Below are 12,304 nucleotides of genomic sequence, written 5' to 3'. Positions count from 1 at the left end.
AATGGGCACAGTGGGTGTACAGACCCGGGAACTCAGCACAGGGATGGTGGGAACCCCTCAAAATGGGCACAGCGGGTGTACAGACCCGGGAACTCGGCACAGGGATGGTGGGAACCCCTCATAATGGGCACAGCAGGTGTACAGACCCGGGAACTCAGCACAGGGATGGTGGGAACCCCTCATAATGGGCACAGCGGGTGTACAGACCCGGGAACTCAGCACAGGGATGGTGGGAACCCCTCATAATGGGCACAGCGGGTGTACAGACCCAGGAACTCAGCACAGGGATGGTGGGAATTCCTCATAATGGGCACAGCGGGTGTACAGACCCGGGAACTCGGCACAGGGATGGTGGGAACCCCTCATAATGGGCACAGCGGGTGTACAGACCCAGGAACTCGGCACAGGGATGGTGGGAACCCCTCATAATGGGCACTGCCCATGTGTAAAGCTCAGAGCTCAGCTTCAGGGATCTATTTAATAGAATTCAGGGATATTAGATCATATCACATGGATTACCTCTCCTTCCAGGCAGGTGCAGTTAGCCACTTTACCACTAGGTGGCTTTATACTAGAACAATGTCTGGTACAGCAAGTATTGACACAGGGTGTTAGCTCCCCTTTTAGGAAGAGCCCCCCCCCCCCCCACAGTAATGTTAGGGGTGAGCATTTTTCAGAGAATATGAATGATACCACACAATCTTTTCTCTCACTCATGGTCGGTGTTTGGCTGAAGCCATTTATTATCAGTCATCTTTGTTTACTCTTTTTATATCATAATGACAACAGAAACTACCCAAATGACCCTGATCAAAAGTTTACATACCCCTGGTGATTTTGGCCTGATAACATGCACACAAGTTGACACAAAGGGGTTTGAATGGCTATTAAAGGTCCCCATCCTCACATGAAAGGATCTGCTGGAAAAGGTAGTTGAACTGTATAAAACAGGAAAGGGATCTAAAAAGATATCCAAGGAATTGAGAATGCCAATCAGCAGTGTTCAAACTCTAACCAAGAAGTGGAAAATGAGGGGTTCTATTGAAACCAAACCACGGTCAGGTAGACCAACTAAAATTTCAGCCACAACTGCCAGGAAAATTGTTCATGATGCAAAGAAAACCCACAAATAACTTCAGGTGAAATACAGGACTCTCTGCAAACATGTGGTGTGGCTGTTTCAAGATGCACAATAAGGAGACACTTGAAGAAAGATGGGCTGCATGGTGGAGTCGCCAGAAGAAAGTCATTACTACACAAATGTCACAAAGTATCCCACTTACAATACGCCAAACAGCACAGAGACAAACCTCAAACCTTCTGCCACAAACTCATTTGGAGTGATGAGACCAAAATCTAGTTTTTTGGCCACAACCATAAAAGCTACATTTGGTGGAGTCAACAAGGCCTATGAAGAAACGATCACCATCCCTACTGTGAAACACGGCGGTGGATCACTGATGTTTTTTGGGGATGTGTGAGATACAAAGGCACAGGAACTTTGGTCAAAATGGGATGGCGAGATGAATGCAGTATGTTATCAAAAAATACTGGAGGAACATTTACATTCATCAGCCAGGAAGCCAGGGACGTACTTGCATAGTTGCCAACTGTCCCGAATTTCCCGGGACATTCCCAGAATTAGGACAGTTTTGTCCCCAGAAATTTCCCGGGAAATTCAGTTTGTCCCCGGAAAATTGAATGTCCCGGTTTTTATGCCGCCGGCCGCTAGAGGCCGCCATTTTTAAGAAGACCAGAAGTTGGTCTACACCTGTGGCGCCACCCACCCCCGCTGCCAGTGTGTGTGTGTGTCAGTGTAAAGTGCAGTGGGCGGCGCCACAGTTAAATTTCTCCGCGCGGCAACGGTGGCATGTCGGGGGCCAGTATGTCACTGTGAATGTCGGGGCGGGGGCCAGTCGGATGTTGGGGGCCAGTCATGGTATGTGGATGTCGGGGGCCAGTCTGTGAATGTATGTGGGGGCCAGTGGTATGTCGGGCCAGTCTGTGAATGTGGGGGCCAGTGGTATGTCTGGGGCCAGTCTGTGGATGTCAGGGGCCAGTCTGTGGATGTGGGGGGCCAGTCTGTGGATGTGGGGGGCCAGTCTGTGAATGTGGGGGCCAGTCTGTGGATGTGGGGGGCCAGTCTGTGGATGTCGGGGGCCAGTCTGTGGATGTCGGGGTCTAGTCTGTGGATGTCGGGGCCAGTCTGTGGGGGCTAGTCTGTGGATGTCGGGGCCAATGGTATGTCGGGGGCCAGTCTGTGGATGTGGGGGGTCAGTCTGTGGATGTGAGGGGTCAGTCTGTGGATGTGAGGGCCAGTCTGTGGATGTGAGGGTCCAGTCTGTGGATGTCGGGGCCAGTCTGTGGATGTTGGGGGCCAGTGGTATGTCGGGGGCCAGTATGGAGATGTGGGGGCCGGTCTGTGGACTATGTGGGGGCAGGTCTGTGGAGTATATGGGGGCAGGTCTGTGCAGGATGTGGGGGGGCGGTCTGTGGATGTGGGGGGCCAGTCTGTGGATGTCAGAGGGGCACCAGATGTAAGGAGTGGCTCCGCTGATGGACATAGATGTGAGGAAGGTACCTCTGATGGGGCACCTGATGTAAGGACAGACTCCGCTTGGGACACCTGATGGCATCTGGTGGCAGGCAATGTGGCTAGTGACGCGCTCAGGGCTCCCACTGATTCAGCATTATGGTGAGTTGAATGATTTCATTTCATATTACAATGTAATAATAGAAATAATGCGCTTCAATCATTCTGACACCATAACAATCATGGCGCCGGGATGATTGAAGCGCCAATACCAGGTATTTGGAGTATCTTTATCTGCTGATTGTCAAACTCTGGAAAACACATATTGCAGAGTAGGATCGGGGGGCTGCTGTCCCTCCTTTCCCTCCCCCCCTCCTTTCCCTTTCCATCCCCCTCCATTCCCTCTCCATCCCGCAATCATCTCAGACTCTAACTGCATCCATTTGAGCCACGTCCCATGTAAGCCACGCCCACTATTTAACGTAAACCACGCCCATATTTTGCTGCGGCGCGCTGTGCGCGACGCATTTCTACCTTTTCCTATGCCACACCTATAAATGCATACCCGCCCCCTAATTATACCACAACTCCGCCTACTGCCAAAAAAGTGTCCCGAATTTTTTTTTTACAATGTTGGCAACTATGTACTTGGACCTTCCAACAAGACAATGATCCAAAACACAAGGCCAAGTCCACCTGTCATTGGCTACAGCAGAATAAAGTGAAGGTTCTGGAGTGGCCGTCTCAGTCTCCTGACCCCAATATCATTGAGTCCCTCTGGGGAGATCTCAAACGCGCCGTTCATGGAAGACAGACCGAGAATTTACAGGAACTGGAGGCTTTTTGCCAAGAGGAATGGGCAGCTTTACCATCTGAGAAGACAAAGAGCCTGTTGTGGAAATATTATTATATGGACTCATGCGGACATTTTATTCTAGGGTGTGTGTTTTATCGATTGTCCACTGTCTCCCTGTGTCTGATTTAACCGAGGAGCACTCCAGGAGAACGCACTTGGGTTGAATCGGGACCAGCGGTAAAACCGGCAGTATGAAAATCTTCTTATGGGCTTGGAGACGTGTTCTCTGTGTGTGGGGGGGGGGGGTCTTTGCCGGTTCGTAAGTATCAAGCGCAATGCGCTGGGCTTCTTCCCTTCAAATGTCTATCCACATTAGAGAAGTGAAGTCCACATAACGAGAGACATGTATTATATCTCTGTTGTGGCTACGCTATGACTTTTGGATACATATCTGCTTTTATAAGAGGACATTGATGTCTGCCTTGTTGGTATACTCGTACCGTATATAGACAACAGCAGTAGCAATGTCCCCGCAGATCTTCTCAAGCCTGTAAGAACAAGTAGAATGATCTTACTAGATACTGGTTACTCAGAGCAGTATTGAGTGGGCTCCATGCTGACCAAGATGGTGGATTAGCATGCATGTGGTTGGGCGGAGGGCAGTGTACATGCCTCAAGTGGATGAGACATGTGCACTTCTCCCTCCCACTTCTGTGGATGCCCGCCCCTTTAGCGTCATTTCCTGTGATGTCATTTGTATGGAGGAAGCGATTGGCTACTGGGGCCATGATTCTCTGTGTTGTCATATCATTGTTTGGTCACATCCTGTGAGGTCACATCCTGTAAGGTCACACCCTGTGAGGTCACACCCTGTGAGGTCACATCCTGTGAGGTCACATCCTGTGAGGTTACATCCTGTGAGGTCACATCCTGTGAGGTCACATCCTGTAAGGTCACTCCCTGTGAGGTCACATCCTGTTTGTGTGTGAATTAAAAGCCGAGAGCCTCTGCCCTGCGGGGCAGATGGAGGAACGATGGAGCTGAGATGGTGATTATGGATGTTTTCTGGGGAAAAGGGGAGACACTGGTTATTTAAAGATGCATTATGCCATTGTGCTGAAAGGAACGCGTGTTAGCGCAGGTGAGATTGATTATGTATTGAGTATAGCCAAATCTCTCCACCACAGAGCCTCATCCACAAAAGACTTCAAGCTGCCATTGATGTTAAAGGGGGCAATACACGGTATTAAGAACTGGGGTATGTAAACATTTGATCAGGGTCATTTGGGTAGTTTCTGTTGCCATTATGATTTTAAAAAAGTAAACAGTAATCAGTGGTGGCCCGTAATGCACGGGCTCACGGGCAATACCATCCCTCTCCATGCTTCTGGACCCTAATCTACATGCGGGGCGCCAGACGCATGGATTCCAATCAGTGTTTTGTTTTTTAAGCAAGTGTTTAGAGCCTAAGGCTGTAATAGGCTTCAAAAAAATGTGGGCTTGGCATTGCACCCGGAATCCACCCAGTTGTGTGACAATAGCAAATGTTGTGCAACCTGAGGGAGGAGGAGGAGATGGATCTCCAATCACAATTTGGTTTAGCAGCAAGGATGGGAAGTGTTATCATAATGGGGGATTTTAATTATCCAGGCATAGACAGGGCGGAGGGAACCGCGCATTCATCTACGGCTCGCCAGTTCCTAAATGTCTTGCAGGACAATTTCATGGGTCAGATGGTAGACGCACCAACTAGAAATAAAGCGTTACTGGATCTACTGATTACCAACAATACAGACCTGACGGGGCAATTTAGGAAACAGCGATCACAGGTCAATTGTCTTCAGTATAAATCACACAAATAGGAAACACCCCAATCTTCCCTCTGTCCTTCTATTATACCCCAATCCCCCCTCTGTCCCTCTATTATACCCCAATCTTCCCTCTGTCCTTCTATTATACCCCAATCTTCCCTCTGTCCTTCTATTATACCCCAATCTTCCCTCTGTCCTCCTATTATATCCCAATCTTCCCTCTGTCCCTCTATTATACCCCAATCCCCCCTCTGTCCCTCTATTATATCCCAATGCCCCTTCTATCCCTTGATTATACCCTAATCCTCCCTCTGACTTTCTATTACACCCCAATCCCCCCCCGTCCCGCTAGTATACCCCAATTCTCCCTCTGTCCCTCTATTATACCCCAATCCTCCCTCTGTACTTCTATTATACCCCAATCCTTCCTTTGTCCTTCTATTATACCCCAATGCCCTCTCAGTTCCTCTATTATACCCCAATCCCCCCTCAGTCCCTCTGTTATACCCCAATCCCTCCTCAGTCCCTCTATTTTACCCCAATCCCCCCTCTGTCCCTCTATTATACCCCGATCCCACCTCTGTCCCTCTATTATACCCGGATCCTGCCTCTGTCCTTCTATTATACCCCAATCCTTCCTTTGTCCTTCTATTATACCCCAATCCTCCCTCTGTCCTTCTATTATACCCCAATCCTCCCCTCTGTCCCTCTATTATAACCCAATTATTCCTCTATTATACCCCAATCCCCCCTCGGTCCTTCTATTATACCCCAATCCCCCCTCTGTCCTTCTATTATACCCCAATCCCCCCTCTGTCCTTCTATTATACCCCAATCCCCCCCTATCCTTCTATTATACCCAATCCTCCCTCTGTCCTTCTATTATACCCCAATCCTTCCTTTATCCTTCTATTATACCCCAATCCTCTTTCTGTCCTTCTATTATACCCCATTCCTCCCTCTGTCCCTCTATTATACCCCGATTGTCCCTCTATTATACCTCAATCCTCCCTCTGTCCTTCTGTCATACCCCAATCCACCCTCTGTCCCTCTATTACACCCCAATCCCCCCCCCGTCCCGCTAGTATACCCCAATTCTCCCTCTGTCCCTCTATTATACCCCAATCCTCCCTCTGTACTTCTATTATACCCCAATCCTTCCTTTGTCCTTCTATTATACCCCAATCCCCTCTCAGTTCCTCTATTATACCCCAATCCCCCCTCAGTCCCTCTGTTATACCCCAATCCCTCCTCAGTCCCTCTATTTTACCCCAATCCCCCCTCTGTCCCTCTATTATACCCCGATCCCACCTCTGTCCCTCTATTATACCCGGATCCTGCCTCTGTCCTTCTATTATACCCCAATCCTTCCTTTGTCCTTCTATTATACCCCAATCCTCCCTCTGTCCTTCTATTATACCCCAATCCTCCCCTCTGTCCCTCTATTATAACCCAATTGTTCCTCTATTATACCCCAATCCCCCCTCTGTCCTTCTATTATACCCCAATCCCCCCTCTGTCCTTCTATTATACCCCAATCCCCCCCTATCCTTCTATTATACCCAATCCTCCCTCTGTCCTTCTATTATACCCCAATCCTTCCTTTATCCTTCTATTATACCCCAATCCTCTTTCTGTCCTTCTATTATACCCCATTCCTCCCTCTGTCCCTCTATTATACCCCGATTGTCCCTCTATTATACCTCAATCCTCCCTCTGTCCTTCTGTCATACCCCAATCCACCCTCTGTCCCTCTATTATACCCCAATCCCCCCTCTGTCCTTCTATTATATCCCATTCCACCCTCTGTCCCTCTTATACCCCAATCTTCCCTCTGCCCCTCTATTATATCCCAATGCCTCCTCTATCCCTCTATTATACCCTAATCCTCCCTCTGATCTTCTATTACACCCCAATCCCTTCCGTCCCTCTATTATACCCCAATTCTCCCTCTGTCCCTCTATTATACCCCAATTTTCCCTCTATCTCTCTATTATACCCCAATCTTCCCTCTGTCCTTCTATTATACCCAAATCTTCCCTCTGTCCTTCTGTTATACCCCAATCCCCCCTCTGTCCTTCTAGTATGCCCCAATCCTTCCTGTGTCCTTCTATTATACCCCAATCCCCCCTCTGTCCTTCTATTATACCCCAATCCCCCCTCTGTCCTTCTATTATACCCCAATCCCCCCTCTGTCCCTCTATTATACCCCAATCCTCCCTCTGTCCATCTATTGTGCCCCAATCCCCCTCTGTCCATCTATTATACCCCAGTCCTCCCTCTGTCCTTCTATTATACCCCAGTCCTCCCTCTGTCCTTCTATCATACCCCAAACCTCCCCCTGTCCATCTATTATACCCCAATCCCCCCTCTGTCCTTCAATTATGCCCCAATGACCTCTTCCATATAGGTTGATGAGCTGCATGCAGTCCGCTCTCCTAGCTATAACCTGCACTCTGTCACTTTCCACACAAACAACATGATCCTTTATTAGATGGAAACAGAGGAACGCCACTCAACCGGTCTAATGCCCCTTATACTGTGTGTGGCCTCAGGCTAACGCCCATCCTCTGGCCACAGCCTCCGATGCATTTCACCGCGCCCACTGTGGGGCTTGGTCTTAGAGGACATGGTCATCTCCATCTTCGAACGGCATTGCGCATTCTTACGTCTCACAGGCGTTATTTTGTATTTAATTACTATCACTGGAAAAAAAACTTTGATCGGCATTCATTGGTATTGCTGTACACACATTACATACTCTCTCCAATATAAATTGATGAGCTGCAGTGAGTCCTCTGTCCTCGTTGTAGGTGGCACCCTGTCATCTCATACAGTAGCCCTAGTAGTTGGCTGTTATTACCCTTATAGAATTAGGTCCCACCCAGGGGGTGAGAGCCGAGGGGTTCATTGCTTTATTTCTGCCTGCAGTTACTTTTCACTCCTATATAAGTTGAGGAGCTGCATGCAGTTCTCTGTGATAGCTGTAGATGGCAGTCAATTTTCCACATATACATAAGAAGCCCTTCTAGTTGGGATTTTCTAATCATCGTTTTAGAGCAGAGTGATTCATTGGTTTATAGACATGTGCACTGCCAAAAAATGTGTTAATTTCATTTGTTTTGGGTTTTCTTTTTTCATTTTTCGGGTCATTCGTTATGATTGAAATTCGTAAATTCTTACATTTGTAAATTTGTACATTCGTAAATTTATACATTCGTAAATTTATACATTTGTAAATTCATAAGTTCGTAAATTTGTAAATTCGTACATTCGTACATTCTTAAATTTGTAAATTTGTACAGTCGTAAATTTGTACAGTCGTAAATTTCTAAATCCGTAAATTCATACAGTCGTAAATGAGTAAATTTGTAAATTCGTACAGTCGGAAATTTGTAAATTCGCACATTCGTAAATTTGTAAATTTGTACATTCGTACAAACGTAAATTTGTAAATTCGTACATTTCTAAATTTGTAAATTCGTACATTTCTAAATTTGCAAATTCGTAAAGTCATAAATTTGTAAATTCGCACATTCGTAAATTTGTACATTCGTACAGTCGTAAATTTGTAAATTCGTACATTTCTAAATTTGTAAATTCGTACAGTCGGAAATTTGTAAATTCGCACATTCGTAAATTTGTAAATTTGTACATTCGTACAATCGTAAATTTGTAAATTCGCACATTTCAAAATTTGCAAATTCGTAAAGTCGTAAATTCGCACATTCGTAAATTTGTACAGTCGTAAATTTTTAAATTCGTACATTTCTAAATTTGTAAATTCGTACAGTCGGAAATTTGTAAATTCGCACATTTGTAAATTTGTACATTCGTACAATCGTAAATTTGTAAATTCGTATAGTTGTAAATTTGTAAATTCGCACATTCGGAAATTTGTACATTCGTATATTTCTAAATATGTACATTCGTAAATTTGTACATTCGTACAGTCGTAAATTTGTACATTTGTACATTTCTAAATTTGTACATTCGTAAATTTGTAAATTCGTACATTTGTAAATTTGTTAATTCGTAAGTTCATACAGTCGTACAGTCGCACATTCAAAAATTCGTATATTCGAAAATTTGTAAATTCGAAAATCAGAAAACCCGAACATTCAAAATAGTAAATAACTATTAAATTATAGATATTGGAATTTCCTTTCAAATTTGTCTGTTAGTGAACGTAACGAATACAAATTTATCCGAAGTAACGAATTATCCAAAATAGCGAATGCCGCATCTAAACAAATGGAGCGGAACAAATTAATAATAATATTATTAGTTTATTATTAATAATTCATTTCCTTACATTTGTTTAGATGCGGCATTTGTTATTTCGGATAATTCCTAACTTTGGATACATTTGTATTCGTTACGTTCACTAACAGCGAAATTTGAAAGGAAATTACAATACTTATAATTTGATAGTTAGTAATAGTTAAGTTATTATTAGTTAATTGTTATTTCAGATTTCCAAATTTACAAATGTACGAATTTATGAATGTGTGAATGTACGAATTTATGAATTTATGAATGTGTGAATGTACGAATTTACAAATTTACATATTTTCAAATTTACAAATATTCAGAAAAATCCCTTAAACGGGTTTTCGTTAATTCGGATATTTCCAAATTAAAAAAAATTGTCGAAATTCGTTAATAAACTAATTTTGGAAAGAAATGAATTGCCCGTGTCTATTGGTTTATTAGTAGATGTAGTGAGTGGTCTCGGCTTTATAAATCAATGATCTGCATGCAGTTGCCTGGTCTGGCTGTAGGTGGCAGTCTCTCACCTTGTATGAGGAAGAAATCTCTACCAACTACAGATGCCGAGATGGATTTGTGGGTTGAGGAGTGCATTTAGTAAATGGTCTCTTCCTTATAAATTGATGCAATCCGCTTGGCGTTGGCTTTTGCTTGCAGTCAGTCCCATTTCACATATTCATTAGCACTTTGTACTTTTGCTTTTTATTATAATCATAGAAACAGATTATAATAGTTTGGAGGCTGAGAGCCGATGAGTTTGTGTGTTTATCTGTACACGTAGTGACCGCTCTCTTCTATATCAGACGATGAGCTGCAGTTATTTGACCTGGTGGTAGTCTGCTGTCTCTTACCTTCCATATAGTGCTTTGCCCTTGTAGTTGGATTTTATTACCATCGTAAAAAAAATGTTTGCATTAGGGTTGTAGAGCAAAAGGATCCAAGTAAAAGTCCCTCTCCTCCCCCATACCTCGGTCTTGGACCTCCCCCGAGGTACGGTACTGACACTCTGATGATAAATGTACACTGATATCTCTATGGAAGGAGGGTTGAGGGCCAGGCCCTATGTTACACTCATACCAGTCTATGTAATCTTGGCATTACATGGATCTTGGACCTCCCCCGAGGTACGAAGCTGACACAACGTATGGATGTACACTTAAAAAAGGGGGGTTGAGGGCCGTGCCCCGTATTATACTAATACCAGTCTATGAGCTCTCCAACATTGGGCTGGGAATTAAAGGGATCCAAATAAAGTGCCTCTCCCCTTTACATCATTCCAGGGCCAAGGGCCCGCCCGCACCCCCAATACCCAGAAGGAGGTGTGGGAATGCGTTACAGGCAGGACCGTCTTTAATATTGTTTGGAGCCTGGACATATTCTAGGGCCCCCCTCCATGCAATTTCACTCTTCACCTGCTCTAAAATCACACAATAAATAGCAGCTACACTAAAAAAATCAGTTTACTGAATCGGATCAGGCAGCGATTGCGATTGGTTACCAGACGTTACAGTTTATCATTACCGCTCACTGACTGGCTGCCAGAGGTTGCAGCACACATTATAGCTCACTGATTATTTGCTAGAGGTTACAGCACATGACTTCTGCTCGTTGTTTGGTTGCTAGAGATTACTGTACATCAATACTGCTGACTGATTGGTTGCTAGAGGTTACTGGACATCCTTACCGCTCAACGATTGGTTGCAAGAGGTTAGCACACATCATTACTACTCACTGATTGGTTGCTAAAGGTTACAGCACGTCATCTCCTCACTGCCTGCACACCATGGACTGGGGAGGTTAGGGGACCCAGCAATAGACAGAAAACTCCTAGAAATCCTAGGACTCCCGGGATCAGTGGCAATACTGGGGGGATGGGATTAGTTAGGAGGCAGTACACTGTGGCAAATTCTGAATCATGTAGAGCAAAGCTGGAAATCTTTGGCAAGTATATAGTGGGGGAATTTACACTGACCACCAATGTAATGGGGAATTTACACTGACTACCAATGTAATGGGGAATTTACAACGACCACCAATGTGAGGGGGGATTTACACTGACCAGCAATATAAGGGGAAATTTTCACTAATCATCATGTAATGGGGGACTTTACGCCACCCACCACTATAAAGAGGGATTTCTACACTGACATTAACGCAATAGGAGCATTTACACAAACCACCAGTGTAAGAGAGAATATACAATGACCTCCATGTAAGGTGACACTTCTACACCGACCACAAATGTTAGGGGGGTTTACACTGAGCACCAATGTAAAGGGGGATTTACACTAGCCACCAATGTAAGGACAATTCTGCACTTACCATCAATGTAAAGGGAAATGTACACTGATCACCAATGTAATGAAGAATTTACACTGACAACCAATCTAATGGGGGATTTTACATCAACAACCAATAAAGGGGATTTCTAAACTGGTCACCAATGTAAGGGGGGAGATATACACTCACCACCAATTTATAGGGGGCTTCTACATGGACCACCAATGTAATGGAGGCTTCAAAACTGATCAGAAATGCAAGTTTGGATATTTGTACCGACTACCGATATAAAGAGGAGTTTCTACACTGGCCAACAATGTAATAGGGATTTACACTGACCACTAATGTAATAGGAGCATTTACAGTACCCACCAATGTAAGGAGGTCTTTACACTGACCACCAATGTAAGAGGGACCTTCACACTGGCCATTAGTGTGAATGAAAGGATTGTTAGCAAAAAAGAAAGGATTGTACACCAAGCCCCAATGTAATGAGAAGATTTACACTGACCACCAATGTAACTGAGACATTTAGCCAGTGTTCACATTTTGTGTTTGTTGGGAATGCATGCAAAATCGCTTTCCTGACATCACGGAATCGTGCTGCGCTTT

This window comes from Lithobates pipiens, unplaced genomic scaffold (assembly GCF_037356315.1).
Source record: "Lithobates pipiens isolate NorthernLeopardFrog02 unplaced genomic scaffold, aLitPip1_a1.2 Scaffold_13, whole genome shotgun sequence".
Taxonomy (NCBI): domain Eukaryota; kingdom Metazoa; phylum Chordata; class Amphibia; order Anura; family Ranidae; genus Lithobates; species Lithobates pipiens.
Note: the sequence above shows the minus strand (reverse complement) of the source record.